A 13,317-nucleotide genomic window follows, 5' to 3' on the forward strand; every position below is an offset into this window, starting at 1 on the left:
GACTCTGTGGTAACAACAGAGAACCTACTACCACTAGAGTGGAATGCATGTGTTTTCATGCAGTGACATTTTCAGCTAGAACTAGAAATTCTACAATGTCTTATGTTTTCAGAGATGTATTAGATCTACTGAAAAGAACAAAATATTTACACTTTCTATGGCTTCTTATGCTATAAATCTATTATTTTCATAATTTGGGGTCACACCAAAATTGTCTAGGAAAAAAAAAATAGGAGTGAAATATAAAGCAACCCAAGGTAACTACAGTACCTTTGTTTGGCATTATGATGTAAAATGTCAAAATAAAAAGAGGAAAAAATTATATACGTGTGTGTGTGTGTGTGTGTATCTGAAGTAGAATCCAAAAACTGAAGGAAGTTTAATTTAACTTTGTCTCTTTAATATTGCACTTTTTCTGTTCTCATTTAACCAAGAACTACAATAGCCACAGGGAAGGTGACAAATTGGAATTAGGAGAGGAAGTGCCCTATTTTCAGAAATAATTCACAATGATATGTAAAAGTTTGAGATCCATTGGACTAGGGAGTAATTGCTCCTCCCAAAATAAACAAATTCTAGTCTCAGACAAAGCAACTACAGGAGCCCTTTTGTGAACCTTGGTGGACATTGACAGGGTGCTTTAATTTTGTCTCTCTTACATCATATTAAAAAAAAATGAATAATAAAGACATGAGTCTTGTCAGTATCTACCTTCAGCTAGAAAGCATATTTTAAATAATGTATTTTCTCTGTTTCTGAAGGACATTATTGGTGTAGCCCAGGTAGTACCCAATTATGTACTCCCCTCTCCAGTTGAAGGGAATTTTAGCAGGGCAGGTGTGCTGTGGAGTGAAACTGCTGGCTTCATCCAGTTTTCTTCCTTCCCCTATAGAGCCAGATCAAGACACTCAATAACTTAATTATGTACAAATGTATTAATATACATATAAAAAAAAGAGTTAAAATAGAACATATATACAAAGGACCTGGGAACTGTGTGCAGTATATACACATACACACAACTCTATGGAAACACTCTGGGTGCAGGTGAGGGATCTGGAAAAAAAAAGGGTCTCCGTAAACATTTTCATAGATTTCATAGACATTAGGGCTGGAAGGGACCTCGGAAGATCATTGAGTCCAGCCCCCTGCCCAAAGGGCATGAAGTCAGCTGAGGTCATAGGATCCCAGCAAGATAAGCATCCAGTTTGCTCTTGAAGGTGTTCAATGTAGGCGCTTGAACCACCTCTGGTGGCAGGCTGTTCCAGACCTTGGGGGCTCGGACAGTAAAGAAATTCTTCCTTATGTCCAGCCTGAAACAGTCTTGTTGTAGTAGCTTATGACCATTCAACCTAGTTGTCATCCCTTGAGGTACTCTGGTGAACAAACGTTCCCCCAGATACTGGTGGTCACCCCTGATAAACTTATAGGTAGCCATCAGATCACCCCTGAGCCTGCACTTTTCCAGGCTAAAGAGCCCCAGGGCTCTCAGCCTGTCATCGTAGGGTCTGCTTCCCTGACCTCTGATCATGTGCGTGGCTCTTCTCTGGACTCTCTCAAGCTTCTCTACATCCTTTTTGAATTGTGGAGCCCAAAACTGGACGCAGTACTCCAGCTGCAGCCTCACTAAGGCCGAGTACAAGGGGAGAAAGACGTCCCTGGATTTGCTTGAGAAGCATCTATGGATGCAAGCCAGCGTTAAAGAGCACATTGCGCAATCTTATACTCTAGTGAAATACTAATCTACAAAGAATCAGGTGCAAGTTCATAAAATATGAGGCACAGGGTTCACAAAATGAGGCACAGAAACATCAGATGAAAAAGCTAGATCTCTAAAAGGAACAAAAGAACAGCTTTTGTTGTCCTGGGGTAGTGGCAATTCCCCAAAGATAAGGAGGGGGAAAATATCCTCATGGCCCTTCAGGCTCCCCACCACTCAGCTTGACTAGCTAATGAAGGGGAACCCTCAAGACCCCCAGGAGTCCTTTTCCTTTGGGGCTTTCCCACCAGCTGCTAGCCCTAACTGATGGGGAGAATCACTTGTCCCCTGTGGGAATCCCCCTTCCCAGAGCAACTCACAATTCTCTGGGCCAGATGAAGCCGTACTTGTTTCCCCAGGTCAGGCATTTTCTCCCTCAGCAGGGAAGTTTCCAGCTGCTCATGGCTTTCTCTGGCCTGGGCCCTCTCTAGGCTCTGTGTACCATCCTGTGCACTGATAGCCCTTCTATGATGTGTGTCCAGCCTTGTGCCAGGAGTTGGAGACCCGAGCCACCTTGTGTGGCACTGGGGTCTTGGTCTGCTCCTGTATGCTCCATGCACCACCTGTGCATTGCGTTCCTGGCCTTGTCTAGGGTATTAGAGACCTGAGCCACTTCGAGGTCAGGTGCAAGTTCATAAAATATGAACTCCTGGACCCACCATGCACCGACTGTGCACCGACTGCCTGGCCTCATGATGGGGTTGGAGACCTGAGCCATCTCGTGTAGCTTCCAGGGTCTCTATCCCCCTCAGTCCCTCTGTGCATGGCTCACTGCACTTCCTCATGGTGGTGCTGGGGGACACAGCTGCTCGTTGCTCCCTACCTAGTGAGGAGGCTCCAGGCTCTTCCAGGGCAGCAGCTCTGCCCTGCTGGGAATGTCTGCCAGGTCTTCTCCCTCTTCTCTATCCCTTGTTGTAGCCACCTGTGTGCCAGGCATGCTGTCCTTTAAAACAGACAAGTCAAAAGAGAGGTGGGGGTTAGTCCCCTCTCAGGTCCAGCTCTTCACCTTGCCCCTGGGTAGGGGTGGGGCAAGCCTCTCTCCTGACATCACCCGATTTGTGGGAGCGCCCCACCAATTGCTCAGAGCCTTTCTGAGCCAGCAAGCCATCACATTGGGTTCACATTTTAAACATGAGCAACCTGAACCCAGGCCTATTTGTTGTATTATAAATCAGAAATAGTGGTAATATTGTAAATTTTGTCTTTATTTTGCAAAAGTAGTGTCAAGAAGATCAAATCCCAAACTTCAACTTGTCATTTTCTGTTTTTCATTGTATTACTATATCCAAAGCATTAATTACAATAACTATACTGTAATAGATATCTGACATTTTAGATTCATTGTAGGCTTGAACTAGACATGTCAGTGAAAACCCTTGGATTGCATTTACAGGGTGCCAGGCAATATTTTGTTGACATACACAACACTCACTTCTGAACTGGGAGTTCTATAGCTGGGTAATAGAGTGTGCTGATCCACATACAGTGCACTAATGCAATCATAAAGGGTGCCTATACATGTGCAGTGAGGCTGCTCCAATGCACTGTAATTAATCAACTCGGGTGGAGCATGGTAATTACCACATTCCAGCAGACTCCAGCAACATATATATCTGCATATCCATGCTAGAAAATGGTGGTGGGAGTGCTTTATCTAAAGCTCCTTGAGTGAGCTTTAGTAAAAGAACACTTGCCACCATTTTTTTAGCGCAGGGATGCTGATACATGTGACGCTCTGAGCACTTTAATTAGAGTGGCTCTCGGAGCCACTCTAATTAAAGTGCCCCCCCCCCCCCCACGGCAGATGTATAAATGTCCATAGATTCTAGTTTCTGAGGTACTATGCACAGAAGTAGTATGTTACATTTCCTAATAGGATCATAAAGTAGAGCTGGAAGGGACCTCATGGGGTCATTAGTTTATACCTCTGCTCAAGGCAGGATGATCCTTCTTAAAACCATCCCATCCAAGTGTTTGTCTAACTTGCTCTTGCAAACTTCCAAAGATAAAGATTTCACAATTTCTTTAGGCAGCTTGTTTCAATACTTGATCACTCTTACAGTCAAGAAGTTTCTTTTAATAGGAACAATAGGACCCAAAAAAAATTTCATTACAGCACTCCCTTGTTCCACACAGATGCATCCATAGTGATTTCTTATTCCTTAGAAAATGACCACCTTATACATTACTTGAGTGAGTTATGTTCCCACAAGTCAAATATTCATGGATTCATAGACTGTTAGGAGCTAGAAGGGACCTTGCAAATCATCGGGTACAGCCCCCCACCACTCTAGGCAGGAAGACAACTGGGGCCAAGTGACCCCAGTGAGGTGACTGTCCAGTCTCCTCTTGAAACTGACACCTACCTCCATGGTAGGTGACTGCACAACTTCTGGAGGGAGTTTATTCCCCAGTCTGGACACACTGACTGTGAAGGAATTTTTCCTGGCATTAAGCCTGAAGCAGCCCTTCAGGAGTTTATATCCATTGGTCCTGGTCTTCCCCAGGGCTGTCCCAGTGAACAGTTGTTCACTGAGCACCTGATGCACTCCTCTGATATAGCGGTAAGCTGCTATCAAGTCCCCTCTCAACCTTCTCTTCTTTAGGCTAAAGAAGCCCAGGTTCCTCAGTCTTTCCTCGTATGGCTTGTCTTTCAAGTCCCTGATCATACAGGTGGCTCTTCTTTGGACCCTCTCAAGTTTTTTGATGTCCTTATTGAAGTGGCTTACATGCACTACTCCAGCTGGATGCAGTACTCCAACTGTGGTCTCACCAGTGCTAAGTATAGTAGGAGTATCATTTCCTTAGTTTTACATAAAATGCATAATGCATGCCAGCGTGTTGTTTGCCCTGCTGACCACCACATCACACTGACAGCTCATGTTCATGCGGTGGTCAACCATTACCCCTAGATCCCCTTCAGCCATAGTGCAAGTCAGGCTGTCACCTCCAAACTTGTACGTATGTTGAGGGTTATTTGCCCCCAGATGGAGCACCTTATATTTGGAAGTGTTAAACTTCATCTGGTTCTGTCCAACTATCTAGCCTGTCCAGGTCTGCCTGTATCAGCAACCTCTTCTGGCATGGCCACACTGCCCCATAACTTGGTGTCATCCACAAACTTGACCAGTGAGCTTTTCAGTCCCCCATCCAAGTCATTGATAAAGATGCTTGGACCAGTGCTTTTCAACATGGACCCATGAGGGACACCACTGGCCACTTCGCACCAGGACAACACGGATCCATTCATGAGAACTCTGGGTCCTACCCTGTAGCCAGTTTCCCACCCACTGAACCACTGAGCAGCTGAGCCCACAATCTTCCAGTTTTCCCAAAAGGATATTGTGGGATACTAGATCAAAAGCCGTTTGGAAGTCTAGGCATATAACATCTACCTTGTCTCTGATGTCCAGGTGGTGTGAGACCTGGTCATAGAAGGAGAGGGAGATGAAATTGGTAAGACAAGACCTACCTGCAACAAAGCCATGCTGACTGTCATTCACTATCTTGCCTTCCACGAGCGTATTATACATAGATTCTTTAATAAGCTTTTCCAGGATTTTCCGTGGGACAGAGGTTAGGCTGATTGCCCTATAGTTGTCCAGGTCCTCCCTCTTTCTCTTCTTAACATGGGCACAATGTTGGCCCTCTTCCAATCCTCAGGGATCTCACCTGTGCACCACAAATTCTGAAAGAGCTTTGCCAGGGGTTCCATGATGACCTCAACCAGCTCTTTTAGCATTCTTGGATGGAGTCCATCCAGTCCCGCTGACTTATAAATGGCTAGCTTTTCTAGTTGGCATTGCACCCACTCAGCATCCACAGTGGGGAGTATGTCAGTCCCGGCATGCCCGCTATAAGCCTTATCTTGCTTGAATTTCACCATGGTCTGGTGAAATACCAAAGCAAAGTGGGCATTCAGGAGTTCAGGTTTTTTTTCCTGAATGTTGGTTACCAGCTGTCCCAAGGTGTTAAGCAGGGGTCCCATACTTCCATTTGTTTTCCTTCTACTGCCTCCATACCTAAATAACAATTTCTTATTGTCCTTGACTCCCGTGGCTAACCTGAACTCAGTTGCTGCCTTGGCTTTCCTGATCATTTCCCTACAAGTGCTGCCCACTAAAGTATAGTCCTCCTTGATGACCATCCGTAGCTTCCACTGTGTATATACCTCTTTTTTCTTTTTTAAGAGGACTCCTATTAAGCCAGGAGGGCTTGTGAATGAACTGACTTTTCCTCTTTGCAGGAATGGTGTTCTTTTGTGCTTTGAGGATTGTGTCCTTGAGCAACAACCACTCTTTGTTCACCCCATTTGCCTTCCCTTCCTGGTCCCTCATTGCCTCTCTTATTAATGCTCTGAGCCTGTCAAAGCCAGTATTCTTGAAGTCCAGGACTTCACTGCAAGGTCAACAAATCAACTAGCAGGATTGGACAGTGAACCTGATTATTTCATGTTTCCCGTCACCCAGGTTACCCTCGATGTTCAAGCCACATACCAAATCATCTTCCTTGGCCAAGACCAGGTCCAGGAGAGAGTTACCTCTGGTTGGCCCTTGTACTTCCTAGGACAGAAAGAGCTCCTCGATTGCAGTCAGAAAACTGTGTGAATGATCTGACCTAGCCAAGTGTTCCTCCCAGTCTATGTCTGGGTAATTGCAGTCACCCATGACTACCAAGTTCCTTGTGTGTGAGGCCTCTGTCAGTTCTTGAGAGAACTTCAGATTCAGCTCCTCCCCTTGGTTCAGGAGCCTGTAGTAAATGCCCACAGTTAGGTCTCTCTGACCGTGCTCTCCCCCCACTCCCTGTAGCTTGACCCAGAGGGTTTCAAGCTACTTATCTTTGGAGCTAATGTCAACCTCCAGAGAGGTGTACTGCCCTTTCTCCCTACTCTGTCCCTTCTGTGCAGGGTGTATCCCTCTATGGCTATGCTCCAATCATGTGAGGAATCCCACCAGGTCTCCATGATCCCTAACACGTCATATTGCCCACTACAAAGCAGGAAGGCTAGCTCCTCCTGTTTATTCCCCATGCTCCTGGCATTGGTTTACAGGCAGCTGAGGCCCTCAACTGACAACCTCATTTTCCTGAAATACTGTAGGAGAACTGTTTGGTTAGCATTTTCAAAAACAGTTGTGCTAGTGTCCTCCACAAGTGAGCTCTCCTGTGTGCCAGTCCCCAGGCATGCATCCACTTAGAGTTTTTCCATCCCTCAGCAAAGTCAGTTTAAAGCCCTGTCCAGTAGATCAGCCATCCTGGATGAAAATAAGGCCTTACCTGTCTGCATGAGGTAAATGCCATCTCATCCTAGAAGTCCTCTCTCTCTGAAGTGCATGTTGTGGTCAAGGTAACCAAACCCCTCATGGTAGCATCACTGTCTGAGGTATCTGTTGATCTCTTCCATCCAGCCTTCTCTCCTGGGTCTGTGGCCTGCAATAGGGAGCACAGAAGAGAAAGCTACTTGAGCCCCTAGCCCCTTGAGCCCAGCCCTTAGAGCTCCATAGTCACTCATGACTCGTTCAGGGTTACCCCTGGCCATGCCGTTCATGCCTACATCTATGAGGAGCATGGGGTAATAGAGGAATGGACAAGCCTGGGGATCCTCTTCACAACATCTCGGATGTGGGCCCCAGGGAGGCAGCAGACCTCTCAGGCTAAGGGGTATGGATGGCAAATAGGTCCCTCCGTGCCCCTCAGGAGATAGTCCCCCACCACCAACGCCCGGCGTGTCCCCCTAGGGGTGGGAATACTTACCTTCTGAATACTTACCTCCTTCTCCTCTGTTTCTGTCAGAGACTCCTCCTGTGTAGTAAGGAGAGTGCACACGTTTTGCAGTGCTGGAGGAGAGTGGTCCTTGCTCTGTATGCTCTGGATATTTGGTATTTCTGTTAGTAAAGGTAGTTTGGAGTTTATCTACTTCTAGGTCAGACCTGTAAACAGACCTCCCAAACATATTGGGAATATTCATGCCCAGTCTCATGCTAAGTATTTCATGGTACCCTATATGGTTGTAAAGAGAATACTGATACAGAGCTTTACAGGAGTAGAGTTTTAATGAAAAAGAATGGCCATGTATAAATATTTGAATTTCACTGTATTGTGCGCTAGTAAAAAAGGGGAAACAAAGACATCTGATGCAGGGGCCTAGTGTGAAATGAGGTCACAAGAAAATATAGTATATCATTGTCATTCTATCATTTGCTTATCTGTACTGAAGGATGGAGGATTTTGTCAGTGAAAGCCATGTAAAATAGATATGAGTTTTAGGAGACTACTTTATGTCATGATTTCACTTAACAAGAGACTATAAAAGGTACATTTCTGATACATTTGTACTGTAATTCATTTTCATTAAAATCTTTTTAAAAATTAAATTCAATAAACAAGTACATTTTTGTTTTGAAACCTTTTAAAATGAAAAAAATCTATTAAAACTGGAATACTTTCAAAATTACTGTATTATTAACTATTCTTGTCCTGTATCCCCATATTTTTGAGTTACTAGATTTTTAACAGTGCCTTTCATAATTCTAATTTGTGGATAGCATTGGCTGCACTCTGCTAAAAACCTCTTCAGTGTTATTTTACATTTCATCGTATTTTAATTTTTCAGATGTTATTGACCTTTTATTTTAAAAAAAGTGTAAGGCAATTAAAGTTTTGTAGCTTACTGTCACTGACACTTTTTGGGAAACACGTAAGTAATTTAAGGTAATTACCAAGTACTTTGTGGTAATAATACTGCATGGTACATGTACATGTTGTCAATAGGAAAGTATAGATCATTTTTCTTGTAATAACTTCTTATGGTAATAAAAATAACTCCTAAGTATATCATGTTTTTTAGAGTTAAAAAGCTCTTTGAAGACAATATTCTTATACTGTCTAAATCTATGTTTTGGGGGGCATTTATTGTAGGTAAACACGAGTGTTACCAGGTACTTTAAAATTACTATTACTTGCCAATGCCAATATTTTTTAAGTACAGAAAATTCTGCCTATCTTCTGTCCTTATGATGGACATATAAATTATACCCAGAATATCCATGGAGTAGCTACTTTATCATCAGGTCCAACTTTACTGTAAGCAATCAATGTACTAGAAAGACACTTCATTAATAACACAGATATAATGTCAGCACAAAAGTACTATAAAACATTTTGAAATACTGTCTTAATTGAATGCTTTAGGTTCTGACTTTACAGGGCCTGTGAGACTGACTGTTTCAAGTGGCCACCTGGCTGGAAAATCCCATTTTATGTAGGGATTGTTTTGACAGCAGCCAAGCATGAAGATGAAAAAGTAGCGGCTGTTGATAGAGCTGATTTAGTTTCCCTTGAGCATATACTGTTGGATGATCTTTGGTTCTGTAAGCATGATCTGTAAGTAATGACAACTTAATAGTTGTAACTTGTGAAGGCCAAAAGGAGATTATCAATAATCAGAATGAAATTTTGTTTTGTATATATCAAATTTTGTTATTTTAATGAGTCTAATAAAATGTTTTGGCTCAACATGTAAATTACAAACAGGATGTTAGTAAAATGATCAGTAAAAGAGGGCATAAACAGCATATGAATTCAAGATGAAGAAGGGATTCTTTTTAGTCTATTTAAAATGCATATAAAATAGTCTAGCCATTTAAAAATAAACTATTTTCTTGTCAAATACCATAGCTTGTTTTCATAGATTAAACTATTCTACAATGCTTTCTAGAAACCAGATTGAAAAAAGGGTTGGGAGGAGAGGACGGAATAGGACATTCCATTAGCATATTCATTTTTTAAATAGAATTTTATATTTATAGAGTAGCAGTATGCTGTTTGATGTACACATGATGGAAAAAAAAAATATTAGGGTTTAATTAAATGCTTCTGATTGTACTTAAGGCCTCAAGTCACCTTCCCCCAGCTAGCTTTCTTTAATGTATTTATATGTATTTAAAATAAGGCATAAAACAATAGCCTTTTGTCTTCCCAACTCCCACCATAGGGTAACAGAAAGATGATTTTACCCATGTGTATGCCAGGGAAGACAGACAAATACATAGGAATTATGGTGCATTAATGGGAAGTTTATATGATGTTTTTCTTAAGAATTATTTTCATTAAAAAGTTATTTTACCACCCAACAGGAGATGTACTAAGGTGAGGAACCAACTTTGGATGATACGTTTCAGAATTTTCTTTTAAACAGGTATAGATCACATTTATTTGAAGTTCCTGCTAAGGGTCCAAACAAGTTTCATTTTATTCAAAATCCTTCATAATTCTCTATTAGGTACAGCTGGTTGGGTTTGTTTTGTTTGTTTTTTTCCATTTTTTGGTAAATTACAGATGAAAAAGTTTCTACTAAAATAGAAACCATTTTTTTGAAAGCTTTTGCTTTGGTTGATTTTTTTCCAGTTTTTCTAAGTATTAAAATCAGACTGGAGGGGGGTTCGAACTATTTCTCTCTAAAATTAGACAAGACAAGACAAAAGCAAAGCAAAGTGAAGCAAAGACATTTCCTAGTAGTAAAAAAACCCAACCTAGAAAAAAAGTAGTGCAAACCACAGCAAAGTGGCAAGCACCAGGACAAATGCAGACACAAATGCCTTGCTGCCTGCTCTCTCATCTCTGTGTGCTGTGAAGCCCCATCCTAAGGCACCCTGCACCCCAGCCAATTGATTCCTGGTTGTCTGTGGTTCAGCATGCTTCAGTGCAGGGGTGCCTGCTTCCCCCATCTTGAGGCACAGCATGCCATTCCCCAGCTGGCCAGAGCACAGGGTGCCTCAGTGGAGGGGATGACTAGCTCCTGCAGAGGCACCCTGTGTCCCAGCCCAGCCCAACCCCTCCCCTCCCTGAACCACGTGGAGCAGTGGGACAATATGTCCCACTCCAAAGCACACAGGCAAGCAAAGAGCTTGCACTGGGGCACAAAGTAGCAGCCTATATTTGTGCTGTTGTAGAGGCAGGCCCTTGCTTGTGTGGACCCAGTCCCAGGATTCAACATTGGGGGAAAGGAAGGGACAAGTGGCAGTGCTAGAGCACAGACCCTGGGCTTTTTGAAAGCAGAGGCTGAGTATGAATGAGGCTGTTGCTCATAATGTGAAAATAACTTCTTATACAGTATAACTGCCCCCCCCCCCCCCCACACACACACCCTTATTTACTTCTTCACAATTAGGAGTGACCTACATTACTTTTTATCACTTGCAACCTTCCTATAACTTTCATTTGTTTACTTAGTCAAGAAGGTACAGACCCCCAGTGGTACTTGTATATCTATCACTCATTGATAGGTGGGATAGCTCCTATAAAGCACCACAATGTTGCAATCTCCAGAGTAAGGCACATATAGGAGCTTCAAAACACTGGTCTCCACTGCCTTATAGGTATTCCTTTGATGAACAGCAACTAAGGTACATCACTCTGACAGAAACACAGCCTTGCTAAGACATTAGGCAGTCAGCAGCAGTTCTTATCAGTTGTTCTGTGGCAAAAGCTATATTCAATACCTTGACAGTTATCTAGACTCAGTCTGGATTCTGTCTCAATGGTTTAAAGGAGGCATAGTAGGTCTTGGGCATCCTCCACTCCTCCATACACTTGCCTAGACAGTAGACACAAACATCAAAGTGCTTGGTGTAATGGCTGTAGGACTCCATACAAGCAGTTTCATCAGGCATCTGACTAGACCTCTTACACATATACCATGATCCAGGGGATTGAGGGTTGTCTAGTACTCATTGAAACCATGGTCCTATGTATCAACAATAAATTCTGTCCATTAAGCACCAACATATGTGCCTGATGTCTGCTCTGACACATGCTAATTAGCACACACTGGAGTAGACCCAATCAAGCCTGCCAAGTTGTACTATTAGTGGACACCAGCAGCCACTGCATCATGTGTAGTCAGGCATCCCCATGCTTCAAAATGGTGGCAGTGGCACTTTAACTGAAGCTTCATGGATGAACTTTAGTTAAAGTGCTCCTCCTGCCATTTTGAAGTGTGGGGTGTTGTATACACATGACACTCCAAGAGCCACTCTAATTTACGCGTCCCCTCCTCACCCCCTCTACCCTGGAGCATGTGTTTAGGTGCCCATTGTGCAGAAAGTTATTGGATATGCTAATTATCCTTATTCAAATATTTGGAATCTTAATCTAACATGCTATTGCTATTTATTGTCTCTTTGTTCTATTCTACATTTTTGTCTAAGTTTAGGAAAGTTTACTGACTCCTTTAATTAGAGTTTTCCAAAATTTTGCTCCATGTTAAATAATATTCATCAGTAGATACTAAGACTTCAGTTATACTCACTGCCAGAACAAAGAGGTTTCAAGGGAAACTCTGTGACAGGGGGCTTCTCGGGGCCGCGCTCCGCGGCCTGCCCACCTGTCTCTGGGCAACCGCCCGCCTATCTCTCCCGCCACGCCTTTGATGTTAATTGATTCAATTATGCTGTCAATTAAGCGGGAGGCTACCCATTTAGTGCCCCGATGCCAGGGGGCGTTCTCTGCGGCTCCTACCTCCCCAATACCACAGCCCAAGCCTCACAGATGGCATCTTGTTGTTCACCTAATCACCAGCCCCACACTGGGCCCCAGAATTATCTATACAGGACCCCCCTATGATCCTCTCCTATCAGGCAGCCTCTCCACCTTCATCCAGGCTACCTAGCCTCCCCCAAAGCTACTTTCCTCTCTCAAGTGTGGCCCCCCCCCAGGACCTTCAGCTAACTGGCCCTAGCCCACCTCCAGGCCAGTTGGGACCCCAGGCCCCTGGCTCTTGGACATTCCTCACGGTGGGCCCCTGGCCCTTTTAACCCTCCTGGTTCTGGCCCCAGCCCCAGCATGGGCCAGTCAAGGGTACCCTCTCATTCAGGCTGGGTCTCTAGCCCCTCACCCTCTATCCTTGGGCCTCACCGTGCCACTACTCCCTTCTCCCAGGGGCAACTGCAGCACCACACCCTGTACACAATCACTCTCTCAGGGTCCATCCTCTGGGCCCCTCCAAACATAGGGTTACCCACCCGGTGGTGGGAGCTAGGGGTTAAGGCACCCCGATCCACCTTTCACTAGTGTGATAACTGGCCTGGCATTTCCTGGGGGCTCCCACGCCACTGAGAGCCCCACCAGGCCACCCACTCCCAGCAGGGTACAGTTTCAGGTCATGCCCGGGACCAGGAGCCTCCTTACCATCCCCTTGCAGCTCCCCCCTTACCTCCGAGTCATTCTCAGCAGCCCTTTAGCCAGGCAATGTTGCTACCTAGCCCCCAGCAACTAAACTGCACTGTTTATATAGGCAGCCCTTGCCTCTAAAATGGCTGTCCTCGTCAGGCACCTGGAGGCTGCCAGCTCCAGGCCCTTAAAGTGGCAGGCACACACAGTGCACTGCCACAAACTCATAGTGTTACGCCTCAGCTCTGTATTCTTGGGCAACCCTGGCACAGGATGCAGTCTGTCTGACTCACAAAGGACTCACCCCCCTCCCTCCCCTCCTCTACCTAAATGAAACTGATTAAGATACAGTGAGAGACGCACCTAAAACTCTCCAGATAAGGGTGATAAGA

At 44.3% G+C, this 13,317-nt stretch overlaps 1 long non-coding RNA gene across 1 annotated transcript; it reads right to left on the reverse strand.

Annotated features, from left to right (window-relative positions):
- Nucleotides 1-224: 224 nt before the first annotated feature.
- On the reverse strand, nucleotides 225-13,012 carry LOC132249963 (uncharacterized). The gene is made up of 5 exons (XR_009461511.1): nucleotides 12,969-13,012; nucleotides 7,511-7,641; nucleotides 7,034-7,186; nucleotides 2,583-2,702; nucleotides 225-886 (listed from the first exon to the last, which is right to left on the reverse strand). It is a non-coding gene; the product is annotated as an uncharacterized LOC132249963 (long non-coding RNA).
- Between the last annotated feature and the right edge of the window lie 305 nt (nucleotides 13,013-13,317).

This window comes from Alligator mississippiensis, chromosome 1, assembly GCF_030867095.1.
Source record: "Alligator mississippiensis isolate rAllMis1 chromosome 1, rAllMis1, whole genome shotgun sequence".
NCBI classification, from domain to species: Eukaryota; Metazoa; Chordata; order Crocodylia; family Alligatoridae; genus Alligator; species Alligator mississippiensis.